This window comes from Pseudonaja textilis, chromosome 2 (genome assembly GCF_049901715.1).
Source record: "Pseudonaja textilis isolate UNSWEBS1 chromosome 2, rPseTex1.2, whole genome shotgun sequence".
Lineage (NCBI taxonomy): Eukaryota > Metazoa > Chordata > Lepidosauria > Squamata > Elapidae > Pseudonaja > Pseudonaja textilis.
The window spans coordinates 178,542,704-178,557,784 of NC_141991.1; the positions used below are offsets into that span (position 1 = coordinate 178,542,704).

The 15,081-nt window shown below is 38.2% G+C and overlaps 1 protein-coding gene and 1 pseudogene across 1 annotated transcript in view; one reads left to right on the top strand and one right to left on the bottom strand.

The window, feature by feature from the left end:
* The window catches only part of LINGO2 (leucine rich repeat and Ig domain containing 2), a 726,658-nt gene that overhangs the window by 120,524 nt on the left and 591,053 nt on the right, over positions 1-15,081 (top strand). The gene's annotated exons all lie outside the window — the stretch shown is intronic.
* LOC113444606 (ADP/ATP translocase 3 pseudogene) lies at positions 10,599-11,306 on the bottom strand (annotated as a pseudogene).

The following is a 15,081-nucleotide window of genomic DNA, read 5'->3' on the forward strand; positions in this document are numbered from 1 at the left end:
TGTATGTTGGCTTAAAATTCCATGAATGTGAATACTTGCATACAACTTTTCACAATTTATGTGTAACATAAAAGTAGCAGAATTTCTATAACACATAAAAATGTGGGTTTCTTAGATGCAGGAAAAAGAAAATAATTCTACATGTTCCCCAAAAATAGAGATTAGGAAAAGTCCTGGAGGTCTGATAAGATCTTTAGTTTTATCATTAGTCCCATCTCGCTGTTGCCCAATCTCTCATCATGCATGACTTTATGAGTTCATTAGCCAGCTTGACTTACTCTAGCAATTTATTTTAAGATAAAGGAAAATAAATTCACTTTTCTGCCTCATCCTATTACAATCAGCTTTACCATATTTCAGACAGTGGCATCATTGTTCCTAGGACAGTCCCCTATCTAAAGTATCTATCTAATCTATGTGGATATTCTCTGTCATAGGAATTGCTGTATAGAATTCTTCCTATTCTGTGCTCAGTTGCAAGCACTTAACAAAATATTTTAATGAATGTAATTGATAATCTCTGCACAAATGCTTATGACATTTTGCATTCTTCATCTTCCCTAATGTTTCTAGCTTTTGTGCAGGTATCAGCTCATTTAATTGGATACAGAAGGGGTGTAATCAAGATTGCTCTGTTTTCATTTCTTCAAATCTTGCACCATGATTCTAGTGCTCTTGAATAAATGGTACTTGCATACTCCTAGACCATGCTTAACCCTGTATAGATTTTTTTTCATGCATTTCTATCTGTGTGGAATGCAAAGGCACACTTTTCTGAAGGACACCAAAAAGGAACAAATTAGTAGTAGAAGTTGTGGAAGTAGTGGTAGTATTTATATTTGGTATGCACTTATATAAGATGTGGGAAATGGGACCAGGATTTTTCCCCATGCATTTGTGTACAGGTGGTGAACAGTATATGAACTTTGGTCTCTCTTGTATGTAATAAATAAATCTGGGTCAATTTTATAGGGTTTCTTTAATTCTCATCTGAAAACTTCTCTTCTATGCAATTTTTCCTCTTAAAATATAGCTTCACCATAATATTTTGCATACGTTTCTTCTTATTAACAATATTGCAGCATTATTGTGCTGAACTGGTTTGTGGAAATAGGCACCATAGATAACCCATGAAATAAAGAACTGAGAGCGGATTAAACATACGGTGCTCAGTACATTTGTAGCAAATATGGTGCTGATGTTGAAATTATCATATAATCACAGATCCTCAGTACTTTTGATGTACACATAACTGAGCTTGCCTGAAATATTATCAGGGGAAAATGGCTGTTTTATGTTTCTGTGTTGTGATATTTCCAGTTTAGCGTGTTCCTAGATATGTTCAGCTTATAGCTTCTCATGCAAAGAAGGATAGGATGCTTTTCGAATTCACATATACAGAACTCCAAACTATGCAACATCCCTTTAGGGGGGAAAAAAACCGATGCAGAAGTTTATTCTCAACAGATGGGGAGACAGTAGGAATCATAGTGTGCATAGGCATCATTGGAGGATGGAGAGTAATGTTCTATTAAGATAAGTGTAATTAGAGAGATTCATCAGCCTGCACTGCTCACTTATTGTGAGATCAGTGGGAGCAACAGATATGTAGCTTAAATACTCATAAGGAGCTTTGTCAATCTAGGCTTGAGTTAAGATACTTTTAAGACTTTGTCTAGTGCAAAATGAAGCTTATGGAGCCAGACTCTCATTAACGATAAGTGTTGTCCTAGGGAATGCCTGGAGACAACTCGAGTTTTTAAGAAAGCTGTCAGGAGCTGATATTTCATGATTTGTTTCTAGAAAGTTGATATTCCAGTTCTTACAATGCCTGCTGTTCAAATAAACCTTCCTTAGAAATGATATAACAGTTAAACATTGCATGGATTTTGAAAAAAAAAAGCAGCATCTTTTCAATAGCAGCTAGTGACTAGAGAATGGATGTATCTGACTTAATCTATTTTGATAATCAAAGAACAGAAGTTCTTATTTTGTACTAAGCCATTCAGCAGCAGGTTCGTGGAGAAGTTAAAATTTGGACCCTGCATAATAATTCAACATCTCTGAGCTTTTGGTCAGAACAGTGTAATTTAAAGCTGTAAAAAAACCATGCAAGTTAGTAGAGTTTATTCAACAATTTAGTAACACATTATTCCTGCATACGTAAAAGGGTGTTTTTCCACGAGAACTGAACTGACATTTCATATCTAATACATAACCATGGGTATATCAGATTTTAATGAGTATTTTTCTTCTTCCTCAAAGCTTGCAATTGCTGTGTTTACCAGGGGCCATGGAGCGCATCTAACTTTTCCCAACCTCACCGGATGGAAGAAAGAAACTATTAGCGATAGGTGTTTTTTTTAATTAACCAGACTTTATGCCATCAAAGGCTTCATAGGAAATAACGGCATCTCCAGAAACCAACTGGCTACCAGTGCAGCATATTCACGGGGCATAGTGTGGTATTCCTTTCACTTCCCATACTGCCATATTCTGGATCAGCTGTAGCTTCTGGGCAGTCCTAAAGGTCAGCCTACATTGAGGCCCAAGTTGCTTTTGCTGATTTTTATGATTTCATTAATATTTGAACTAAATAATTGTTTGATGAAGTGGGAGGATATAAAAGGCTAGGAAAAAGCCAGATCAGAGATTATATCCATCAATAAGACAAAGATTTTGAAGGTTTTATCTTAGGAATCGCATGTAGGGAATTTATTGTCACTGATAATGGAAATTCATACTGACATCTACTTTCAAACAGACTGAAAAATGATATACCCTTAGCGTTGGCAGTTGGCAAGTTACAGTATATAACTACGAATGCTTAATGTGTTACTTAAATTATGGACTCATAGATATGGAATAGTGACCAAAAAAGCAGAAGTGCAATATATTCTAATAAAGTATGCAAACTGTGTATCAACGCTGATTACCTAATTCAGAGGAAAGATTTTATGAGATCAATTATGTATTTATTTATTTTGTTTGTTTAAACTATTCATTGGAAAGCACAAGAATATTAGGGAGAAATCTGTAGTAGCAGAGAGTGAAGAAGTTTAGGGATTGAATTACACATACAATAATGGGTTCCAGCCTTTCTATCCTCAAATTATAACTCTTCAGATTGTAGGCGATGGATTGTGTTTTTCAACAAACTTTAAAAGTTCCCAGAGTTCACTTCATGTAATCTCTCTCTCTCTCTCTCTCCCCCTCCCTCCCTCCCCCCTCCCCCTCCCTCCCTTGTATTATTTTATTTTATTTCTTTTCATTTTTCGCATTTCTGAACTGCCCATCTTTCTCAAAGAGGGACTCTGGATGGTATGCAATAAAATGTCGGAATATAAAAAGTGTGTCTCTGTGTATCTCTCTATTAAAATGTTTAAAATTAACTTTTAGAAAGAGACAAGAATAATCATAAAAAGGAGTCTTTTGGGGTACCAACCAGCCCCACAGCTATGTGCTCCTCTGGGCTACAGAGCCCCATTTTAACCCCTTTTTGAAAATTAACTTACCTCTGGGAGTAAGAATATTCCACAGAGTGGCGGCCATGGCAGAGAAGGTTCTCTTTCTAGACCCTGTCAGTTGGAGTTTTTTACCTGATGGGATCTGCAACATACCTTCCCTGCCTGACTGGATGGGATGGGCCAATGTAATGGGACAAAGTCGGTTGTGCAGGCAGTCTGACCCTGTGCCATGTAAGGCTTTATAGATCACAACCAAACTCTTGGATTAGAACCGGAAGCAAGCTAACCAGAGGTGGCATTCAGCAGTTTCTGACCAGTTCTGGCAAACTGGTAGTGGAAATTTTGAGTAGTTCGGACAACCGGCAAATAACACTTCTGACTGGCCCCACCCCCATCTATTCTCTGCCTCCCGAGTCCCAGCTGATCAGCTGGGTCTTCTTTTGTTGCCCTGAACAGGGGAACAGAGCTGGAAAGCAGGCTAGTGGGGTGGGGAAGGAATGGGATTTTTCAGTAACCTTCCCCTGCCATACCCACCAAGCCACACCACGAGACACTCACAGAACCTGTAGTAAAAACGTTTGAATCCCACCACTGAAGCCAACACCTATACAGTTTGAGGAGTGGAGGTGTTACACGTGACTTTTTTTGGGCACCTAATATAGCTCCTGTGGCCATTCTTTCAGATACTTACGTGTTTTATACCTTTTAAAAAAGCATTGGCAGACATGTATTTTATAAAGCTTTGCTGGCTTCATCATTTCTCATTTGTCCAGCCTCCCTGGAGAGCTGCAAATGTTTCTCCAATATTTTTTCTAGAGGGAAAAACTGTTTCCCCTATTCTGAAAAATGTAGTAGAGAGTTGAGTTCTAATCTGTCTTTTTGTTTCTTATAGGCTACTTTTTTATGTACAGTTTACATTATACCCTTTATTACTGATGCTGTTGAGATTTCATCCTACTTGTTTCGGCATACAAATCAGCCCAACCTGGAATGCCTGGCTGTATAACAAACTCCATGCCATTTCCCCCCCACAACAGCCTTCGCCATCTTGGAATATAAAATTTCATTCTGTTCAAGTGAGGTTCGTATGCAACAAACTAGCTGCTCAAAGACAGCTGCTTGGCCAGCATATGCTCAGATCTTTTTCTTTTTGAAAAACTCTCTTTTCCTCAGAAAGGAATTGTAGTTTGATTTGACTTGATTTAAGAGTAACATGTATAGATGTGAAAGAGTTTACGTCCATAGTGCTCCTTCTGCATCACTTGATAGAGGAAAAAGGAAAAGGCAATTCTCACTTTTTCTTTTTTTTTTTTCCCCTGATGCTTTTCCCCACACCTGCTCTGTCACGATAGGCAACACAATGTCCACAAACTTCAGGGTGTTTGTGTCACCCACAAATACAGAGTCTGTGCACTTCAAAAATTAAAATTAAAAAGTGACTGACTGACAGCTCATGGGATATTAAAAGTGAATAGAGCCATGAAATGAAACAAATATTTGCATATACAACCTTTTGATATCTCGTAAATACTTTGATAATCCCAAATCATTTCTGCAAAGAGAATTATCAGGTGGCCAGTAGTTTTAAAGAATGATTTTAAATAAATTTAATTGCTTTTAACAATTCCGTATTAAAGAACATGTGTTCATGGGCCCATATATTTCTAAATAGGTTATTTGTATTCTGTTGCTTTTCTAATAGAAATTGTGTTTTTCTTTTAAATTGTGTGTCTGAAGATAATACTCATGTTTTCTTTGAAAATGCTTTTTTTTTTCAACCATCTGGCTTCTATGTCTGTGATTTTTCTGTCAGGAATTTAGCATATAACAACCCTGCATGTATTAATAGAGTTGATTTTAAAACTTGAGTCTGCTGACACCTTGGCTTAATGCACCCTTCTAAATCACTTTTTTATGCCTCTATAATTGGTAGCCAGGATAGACCTTATTTTTCCTATTTAATTTGTCTAGGGATTTTCTCTGAGATTGGTAAATTCTAGGAACATGTTTTTGTATATGGAAGAATTTAATTTGTTTGCTGGCTAGAAACATACAAACTGGGAAAAACTGGACATTCTCATATCTGCAATTAATTAGCACCACCAAGTCATGGATGGGCTGAGATTTTAGAAGAACATATGAAGTTTTAGTCTCATTGTGCCCATCCATAGAAACAATGTTGATATGGTTCCTATAACAGTCTTATAAATCAGTCATCTTAATTGAACTTTGATGCTATTTACAGGCAGGCAATAAGAAAAACAAAAATTAAAAGCAAGACTGAGAAAGAATTACATTCAATGATGTGCGTACACTCACACAACTGGTAGGACACCCTTCAATCTGATCAGTGGTCCTCTCATTCTTGACAAAAGAAGTAGCTATAGGATTAAGGAAGATCTGATCTGTTCAGAGTACCTATTCCACTAGAGGAAGATCACTATGTGGTTGTGGTTTAGTTCTCAGCTGTAATTCTAGCAACTATGGAAGTTCCAAAGAAGTGTTGGAAAAGCATTTATTTTTCCTCCCTCAGTGGGAAAAGGGAAACAAACACTCATTTTAGATTTATGCAGACAGTCTCCGTTTTCTCTTTCAAATAGGCTTCAGACATTTGGTAATGTGGTTCGCTCTCAGTTAAACATTAATTATTTTAATTTGAGGATTTCTGGCCTACAGCTCTTTTAGCTTTTACAAACAACCAAATATTAAAGTCCTAGTTGCACAGTGATTGTATCTTTTTAAGCTCTACTTTCTGGAGAACTGAACACCACTATTTTTTTGAAAGTACCACAGGAGACAATCATTCCCATCCCTTCTAGAGCTTTTTAAAAATTCTTTTTCTTCCTATGGGACAATTTCTGTAAATTAGCCAGTTGGTGCTGGTAGAAGGTAGAATTCTTTGAAGCCCACACTAAAAGCATCCTCTTATTAGAGAATACAGTGCTGAAATAATACTCCTTGGACACACCAAAAAGCTTTCCTTGTGCCTGAAATTGCTATAGAAATGACAGTATGGGAATGGAAAAATGGAAGTGGATGAAGGCAGCTGTAATACAAAAAGAATTATAGGCGTCCCAATTTTGATCCTGCTTCTTTGTGGAGAAAGATTTCTGTTCTCATCCAGCATTCCTTTAGTGTGGGTAGGGAATCTGATAATATCGGAGGAATCTGATAATTAATGGCTGCCATGTTCCCTGAAAGGAGAAAATGTAGGGGAAAGGTCTCAGTAAGAGATTATTCTTTTTAAAAAAAACATATATTTCAATATTCTTTGTAAGATAATTCTTTAACATAGAATCATGGAATTCTATTTATCAACATCCAGTGGCATCTAGTGGATGATAGCTTCTAATTCTTTAAGAGAAGGGTTTATCGAACCTTCTCAACACCTTGATTCCAGATCCCCCACCATTTCAGCACTCACTTCAGAATTCACTTCAGCAATTCAGGATTTGATACTGCTATGCTAAAGATGGTGTCTGCTTTTGTTCATAAAGCAGCCATGTGAAGTAGAAGTGAACGAGGAGAAAATAAATGATCATAGTCAACTTTGCAGCTGATTTGTCCTTTGGACTTCTTGATTTCTCTCTGCCATTTTACCTCATCTTAGTTCACACACAGATTGATGTAATAGTCATTAGTAATAGACTAATAGGGATACAATCAAGATCAAGGGAAGTACTAATACCACTCTATAAAGCCTTAGTAAGACCACACCTTGAGTACTGCATCCAGTTTTGTTAACCACATTATAAAAAAGATGTTGAGACTCTAGAAAAAGTACAGAGAAGAGCAACCAGGATGATTAGGGGACTGGAGGCTAAAACATACAACAAACAGTTGCAGGAACTGAGCTTGGCTAGTCTAGTAAAGAGAAGGACCAGGGGAGACATGATAGCAGTCTTCCAATATTTGAGGGGCTGCCACAGGAAGGAAGGGTCAAGCTATTTTCTAAAGCGCCTGTAGGCCAGACAAGGAACAATGGATGGAAACTGGACAAGGAGAGATTTGACCTGGAAATAAGGAGAAATTTTGTGACAGTGAGAACAATTAACCAATGGAACAGCTTGCCCTTGGAAGCTGTGGGAGCGCCATCACTTGAGATTTTCAAGAAGAGATTGGACTGTCATTTGTCAGAAATGGTGTAGGGTCTCCCGCTTGGGCGGGGGTTGGACTAGACGACCTACATGGTCCATTCCAACTCTGATTATCTGCTATCTGTTGTCCTCATTTAGCAACCATAACTGGAAGCAACCACTTTGATGCTAAGCAAAGCAATCTCTAAGTGAAACTACAGATGTGCTTTATTATCTTACTTCAGCTTTCTTTTGCTTTACAGACCAGCAAAGGTCATATATCTGAGGATTAGTTATAGTTACTTTTCATCATAGCTGTGATCAGTCACTAAATGAGACAGTCACTAAAGTACCAGTACAACAAATATGTGAGCTACATTTCTCACCTTAGGAGAAAAAAGGCAAGAATGTCTAATACCTGAAAGTTTATTATGATTGGCTCCTAGTGGGTGGGAACATTTGTATTATTTTGTAAATTATAGGCCAAGAAAACTTCATTCGTGGCTTGTCTGGAATTCTTTAAACATTAAAGTATATTTGAAAGCAAGAATATTAATAGCCATTATTAGTTGGATTTTGACCTAGACTCAATCTATCAGCCAATCCTAGAGCATGAAAGGGCCTTGTCTAAGATGTCAGATCTATTGTTTCACGTTTGTGAAATGTCAGGCTAGCAAGTTGAAGGTATTAATATTTATATGCCTGATTTTCAGATCATAGTTTTAGTCCCCAGAACATGAGAAACAACATCTTTGCTAATTGGCTTTCATGCAATTGGGTCGGAAGAGTGTTATGCTTTAGGGAGAAAAGCAAGTCTAATCAGTCTCTTTTACAGTGCTGTGTGTATAAGACTCCAAGAGGCATTCACAGAAACTATGCTTAATTACAATTAAAAATAGAAGCAGTACCAACTGATTAATAAGTGAATGCCTGTAGCCCCACTTTTTTTGACATGAACAGCACAACGTTAGCATTTGCTACTGGAGAGGAAAATGCTTTATTCTTCATTAAATTTGTTTGCAGCATGCAAGAGCGATTTTTGGTTTTGTGTTTGCCACAGATTGTTCAGGAAACAAAAGTCACTATGGTAGCTATATGGAAGATTTGAAAGATACGTGATTCCACTCTTCGTCCTTTCCCTTCCAGTATGAATTTCATGGTAAGAAATGGCACTTTGTATGGGGCATTAATCATAAAAGCCAGAATATCTAATAGGAGCTCCAACTATGCAATCCAAAAGCATGCCTTTGCAAATATACAGTGTGCAATGAGAAATATAGGATATTCTGGAAAAGCCTTTTTCATTTGTTGTTTTCCATGTGTGTAAAGACGACATTTCCTGGAAATCCCAGGCTGCAAGCCAATTACATAATTGAGAAGTTATTCTGAAACATGTATTACCAGAACATCAGGGTAGAAACAAGTTTTGAAAACAAAAGTGAGTTGTAAAAAGTTTTTGGATAAGAAGGATTAGTTTTGCTCCTAGTTTGCAGAGAATACACACACACACACACACAGAGAGATAATTTGAATATAACATTCCATGTTTTAAATCTTTGCTGCAATGAACCTTTTAGGCAAATAGTGTAAGATTATTTTTACATCTGAATTAGCTTAATGGGATACCGTCTAATTCTGGAATATCAAATGGATTCAAAACACTTTACTGAAATAAATCAAAATACCTGATATTATATGCTTAATTCTTTGTTTTTCAAAAGTGAGGAAAATTACAACATGACTGATGCCCTTCATCCATATATGAAATATAAATACATACAAAAATAACAGGATTAGTTAAACTGGAGAATTTAAGACATAAAGGAAGTGGCAAGGAAGTTTTATATGTTAAGCACGTTATCATTAATACATTGCAAAAGTTGAGCTGAGTGACTACAGAAATCAAATAAATAAACTTCTGATTTGGATGTGAAGAAAGAAATCAGCTGAGACTGAAAAGATATGGAAGATTGAGTAGCTTTCAAATTTCAGGCTTTTCAAATATTTTATACTTTAAGGAAGCATGCATAATACTCCCTCTTAGTTTTCTCCAATCATGACTGAGATAGGTTGGGCTGAGAAAATATCTGGCTCAAACTTATCAGGTGAATTTCATAAACTAAGATGTGGTCTTCCCACATCTGTTTCAGAGCTTGAGTAATTAGAACTGGAATGTTTTCTTGTGTACTGACCATTAATGAGTTATAACTAATAAGCAGAAATCTATGAAGTTGGAAAAGTTGACTCAGTTGGGAGGAACTAATGAAGTTACTTTTATATAAAGCGCATATGATAATCTATCTTGACCTGTGGATCTTGTTTCTCAGTTGATTGGCAAACACCTTATAAAAAAATCCTCAATGTGCATAAAGTTATAGAAATGACATGTGGCATATCCATATCAAACTGCATCAAATAGCATATTCTGGCAAGCTATGCTATAGCTGATTTATAAAATTATGCATTAAAGATCAGAACATCATGTTTTATTTTTATAGAGCTTAAAATTACTAGCACTCCAGAATACTTTTCTAAAAAGAAAGATAATTTTTTACCTCCGGGCTCACTATGTAAGCTGGATGACAGAAGAGGAATGATAAGAGAACATCCTAGAAAGGGTATGTGAAAGCAAAAAAGAGTCAGAGGTTCACAAGATGAAATTTTTTTTTATAGTATATAGACAGTAATGAACTATGAAATACCTGAATTTTTCATGCCACAAACACGGATGTAAAAGATTTCTAAGTGTGAGAAGAGGTTAGAGCATATGACTGAAGAAAATGCTGAAGATAATTAGCAGATTAGATCACATGTGAATATAGCCAATAAGAAGCTGCATAAGGAGAAATTAGATAGGGATGACATTATACTCCCATACTACCACCTCTTATAATACTAGACAACACAGTATCAACAGTAGAGACCTTCAAATTTCTAGGTTCTACTCTATCACATCACCTAAAATGGACACCTAACACCAAAAACACCATCAAAAAAGCACAACAAAGAATGTTCTTTCTGCACCAACTCAAAAACTGAGATAGGAGACCATGCCAGCTACTGAAGTCACTGTGCAATCATCCAGCTTATCACCATATGAGTATTCCTAGGATCTGGCAACATACCTTTTGCTGTATCATAGATTCCAAAATAAGCAGCTCTATAGATGATTATGCCCTGGACAGAGACATTGAAGCCTCGATATAAGCCACGCAGGCCATCAGACCTGAAGATTTTGATGAGGCAATTTCCCAGCCCTGTGAATTCCCTGTCAGCACCAGATTTTCCAACATCAGCTGCCAAGCAGGTTCTCACGAAATCCAAAGGATAGACAAAGCAGAGGGTGGTAGCTCCAGCTGCACCAACCGAGGCCAGGTTACCAGCAAAATATCTCCAGAACTGTGTGTGCTTGTCTACTCCTAAAAACACTTATCCTTGAAGGCAAAGTTGAGTGCCTGAGTTGGGAAGTATCTCATAACATTGGCTAAATTTCCACGCCAGAAGGACAATATTCCTTGCTCTTTGGGAATGCGGACAACACAATCAATGATTCCTTTGTATTGTTGATCAACAGCAATTTGTTTACTTGCACGTTGCACCTGAAGCAAGAGCTTGATCCGCTCGATGGGAGCCACTGCCGTTTTGCTGATGGCCACAGAGACGACACTCACAAGGAAGTCCTTGGCAAAGGAGATGGCCTGCTCTGGCATGGCCACAGTAGTAGATCGGAGCCGCCGGGTGGTACCGAAGGGAGGGGCTGGGAAACGGGATGCTCTGTAGTTGCAGCCGCAGCGCAAGACAGTGAAAGAAGCTCAAGAAGCTGCTGATACAGTTCTACAGAGAAATTATTGAGTCTATCATCTGTACCTCTATAACTGTCTGGTTTGGTTCTGCAACCCAACAGGACAGACACAGACTTCAGAGGATAATTAGGACTGCAGAAAAAAAATGCCATCACTCTGCTAAACAAATAATTCCCTCAACACTGTCCTACTATTTACAAAGTCTGCACTACTATTATTATTAATTTTCTCACCACTCCTTATCCCCTCCTACTTGTGACTGTATGCCTGTAACTTTGTCGCTTGTATCCTTACAATTTATATGGATTGTTTGCTAGTATGATTTGATTGCTTATTGTACCCTATGACTATTATTAAGTGTTGTACCTTATGATTCTTGACTCTTGACAAATGCATCTTTTATGTATATAGAGAACATTTGCACCAAGACAAATTCCTTGTCAGCAGCAATGGCACGTAGGCAACCAGGGCTTTCAGAGCCTCACTCACCTAGGGAGATCAGATGGTAGAAGGCTGGCTGGCTGGGTGGATGGGTGGATGGATAGATGGCTGGCTGCTGCTGCTGCTGCTGCTGCTGCTGCTGCTGCTGGAAGCGATGGCAGTGGGCGGGAAAATATGGGAAGTTGTTGTGACTGGAAGGTTTGAGCCTGCTGTGAGTTTTGAGTCTGATGTATCAGAAGACACAGGTTTGAGTGATGAGGAAGGTTTGGCATTGGAATTGGAGCCTGCTCTAATGAGAGATGCAGACGTGAGCCAGGAGGATGAGGGAGTGTCGGAAACGCCATCCTCTTCTGAACCTTCCACATCAATCATGCCTCAGGTGCCAGCAGCTGGCCCACAGAACTTACCAGAGTCCTTGAGTGATGACGAATGTTGGCTTGATGCAAGGACTAGACGCAGGTTGAGACATCAAGCACAATTTGAAAAAGAAACGTCAAGTCAGAGACTAATTAGAGAGACTGACACGCCCTTCAAGAAATATAAGGAGGCGTGTTAGTTAACAGCCCTTGTCCGGATCAACTTGTTAATTACCTCGTAGCGTGGAAGACCTCTTCTGTTTGCCCTTTTGACTCTGAATCATCCAGTGATTCATTATTTTGGTTCAAAGACAGTTTCTAGGAGAGCTGCCAACGACATTTACAGAGAGGGGTTAACTCTGTGGTGTCTGAAATTCATTCGTTCGTGTTTGTTGCTGTGCGACATTTGGACTCTCATTTGTGGTTACAGGTGAAACATAACAGGAAGTGATGTAGCGCACATGCGCTATAAGGAGGGGCGGGCCGGGGCGGGCGGGGGGGAGAATGTCATTAGTGATTGTCGTGCATGTGCGTGATGTTGCACATGCACAATAAGGATTGACTCGGCAGGAAACGGAGGAGCGGGTAGAGAGGGGTGAGACTAGCCAGGGGCCCGTTTTTACCAGTTCTCCAAATTACTGGGAACTGTAACAACCAGTTCTATGGAACCGGGCTGAACCAGTAGAATCCCACTTCTGTGTTCAGAATGCTAGGAACACTTTATTTCAGGTGTAATCTGATGTCTTCCAGCTATTCTGGACTGCAATAAGATTCATAGATCTTTTTCATTGCATGTGCCGATCAGGATTATGGGATTTGTGCTGCAAAACATTTGGAAGGGGGAAGCTTGCCCTTTCCTTGACTATTTCACAAGCACCCTCCAAAAATATGGGTTTCTCAACTTTCATTATCACAGCTCTTAATTGGGGATTATAGGAGTTGGATCCAAACATTCCAGAGAAGGTTATGTATTGGCTTCCCTAGATTTAATGAAACCTCCGAGATCATGAATATTTTTTTTTGAGAGAGAGAAAAAGACAATAAGAAAGATCATTGGTAAAAGCATGCAGGAAAGGAACCGTTTTGACTGAAATTTTTACAAATACCATATTTTGGCTTTCATTCCAGCCTTTTGATGTGAAAAAGGAAAAGAAAACCCTACTTCTTTTCCCAGAATTTTTTTTAAATGAATTTTTTTTTTAAATCACGTACAGGATAGAATTATTTTAATACGTTAGGAGGAAATACTTAAACTCCCTTTTCATTTAGCAATGAACAAAAGTTTGTCAGCATGCTATGTATTTAATCTATTACAAGCTGGAGTATACTCCAGGAGATCACTGGTACCATAGAAAAATTAGTCTGAATCAACCTAGTTCAGATTTAGATTAATATGTTTCTCTATGTGATAACATTCTTCCTGTATAAATCCCTGACTTAAGGGAAGGGCAGCAACTGTTAGGTTTTTGGCTCTCTCAGAAAAAAAAATCTGTCGCTGATGCTTTATTGTAGTTATATCACCTTCAATTTTTTAAAATAATATTAATTAGTATTAACCAGTACTTTATCTTTCACACAAAATTTCACTGATGGCAAAATTTCAGAGCAAATGGGAGACTGCTGTTTGGATGAAATATCAGAGGAATGTCAAACAGCCAAACCAAGCTTTGCTAAGGCTGCCAGCATTCCTCAGGAGGTTCTGCGCATCTCTAGTTTAAACCAAGACCATTTTATATACACGGCAAGATGTGTTCAGCAATGGCCTACTTGTTAAAATGGCTAACAGCAATGAACTGGAACAAAAAATAGAAAAAAGCAAGTATATAATTCAAATTTCCTGGCATGTATCAGAAAGACAAGTGTTAAGTGTGCTCTCCTGATCATCATATTTATTATAAATTAATTGGATTATGAGTGAGTGAGAATATCTATTTATATATACCGAAATGAGAGGCATGCTTAATGAGGATATGGCTGTCAGGTCCCTTTAAACAGGGAAACTACCAGATAACTATTATAGTTCCCCTCTCACAAGCAAAGATTTTGCAAGAGGAGAAGGTGGCAAGGAGCAATGGAGCATCGGCTACCCTATTGGTTTCTTCTGGCTTTCCCATCAATATGTGAGAAACGGTCAGGGAATTTTGCAAACTAGGGTCAGGTGACTGCAATTGACCTTGTCAGTGTGGCAGCTGTGTTGAACAACAGCAGTGCAGTGGAGCTGAAGCAGCAACAACTTTCACAAATGTCGTTGTCCCAGAATTATGTCAGTTAGTGATTTGAATTACATTGGTTCAACAATTCTTGCCCTGAACCATCCAGTTTTGCTCTATTGAAGGTTACAAAGCAAACAGACACAAGAGCTTTAGTAGTATACAGATAGCTATTAATTGGAGTAGAGGGAGGCATATTCAGAAGCATTGTTTCAATTAACAATGCAAGAGGTAGAAGGAATTATGTCAAGTCTGGTTTCAGAATCTGTATAAAAATCACTCTGTGTGTGTTTGTGTGTGTGTGTGTGTGTTTGTGTGTATGTGTTCAAGCATAACTCTGGAACGCCTCGAACAATTTCAAACAAACGTGGTAGACAGATGAAAATAAATACTGTGGTGGTAAAGCACCCCTAACACCCTTTGGTGTGTGTGTGTGTGTGCCTTAAAATGACTTCTGTTGCCATGGTAACGGCTTCACAGTACTCCACAAGGAGGCTCCCTCTGACTTGTGACACTGTGCTAGAGAGCTACTACATCTAGAACCACAGAGACAGTACAAGAATGTTAGGCCCAACTGCAGGATTTCCCTGTCTAATACAGGATTGGGATAAATAAATACCTGGGCAATGCCGGGTTATCAGCTAGTTAGAAATAAAAAGCAAATAGAGCAAACTAAGGATTAAATACCTTCAGAGTTCAAGTTTGGCTCAGGAACAGCCGATTCATCA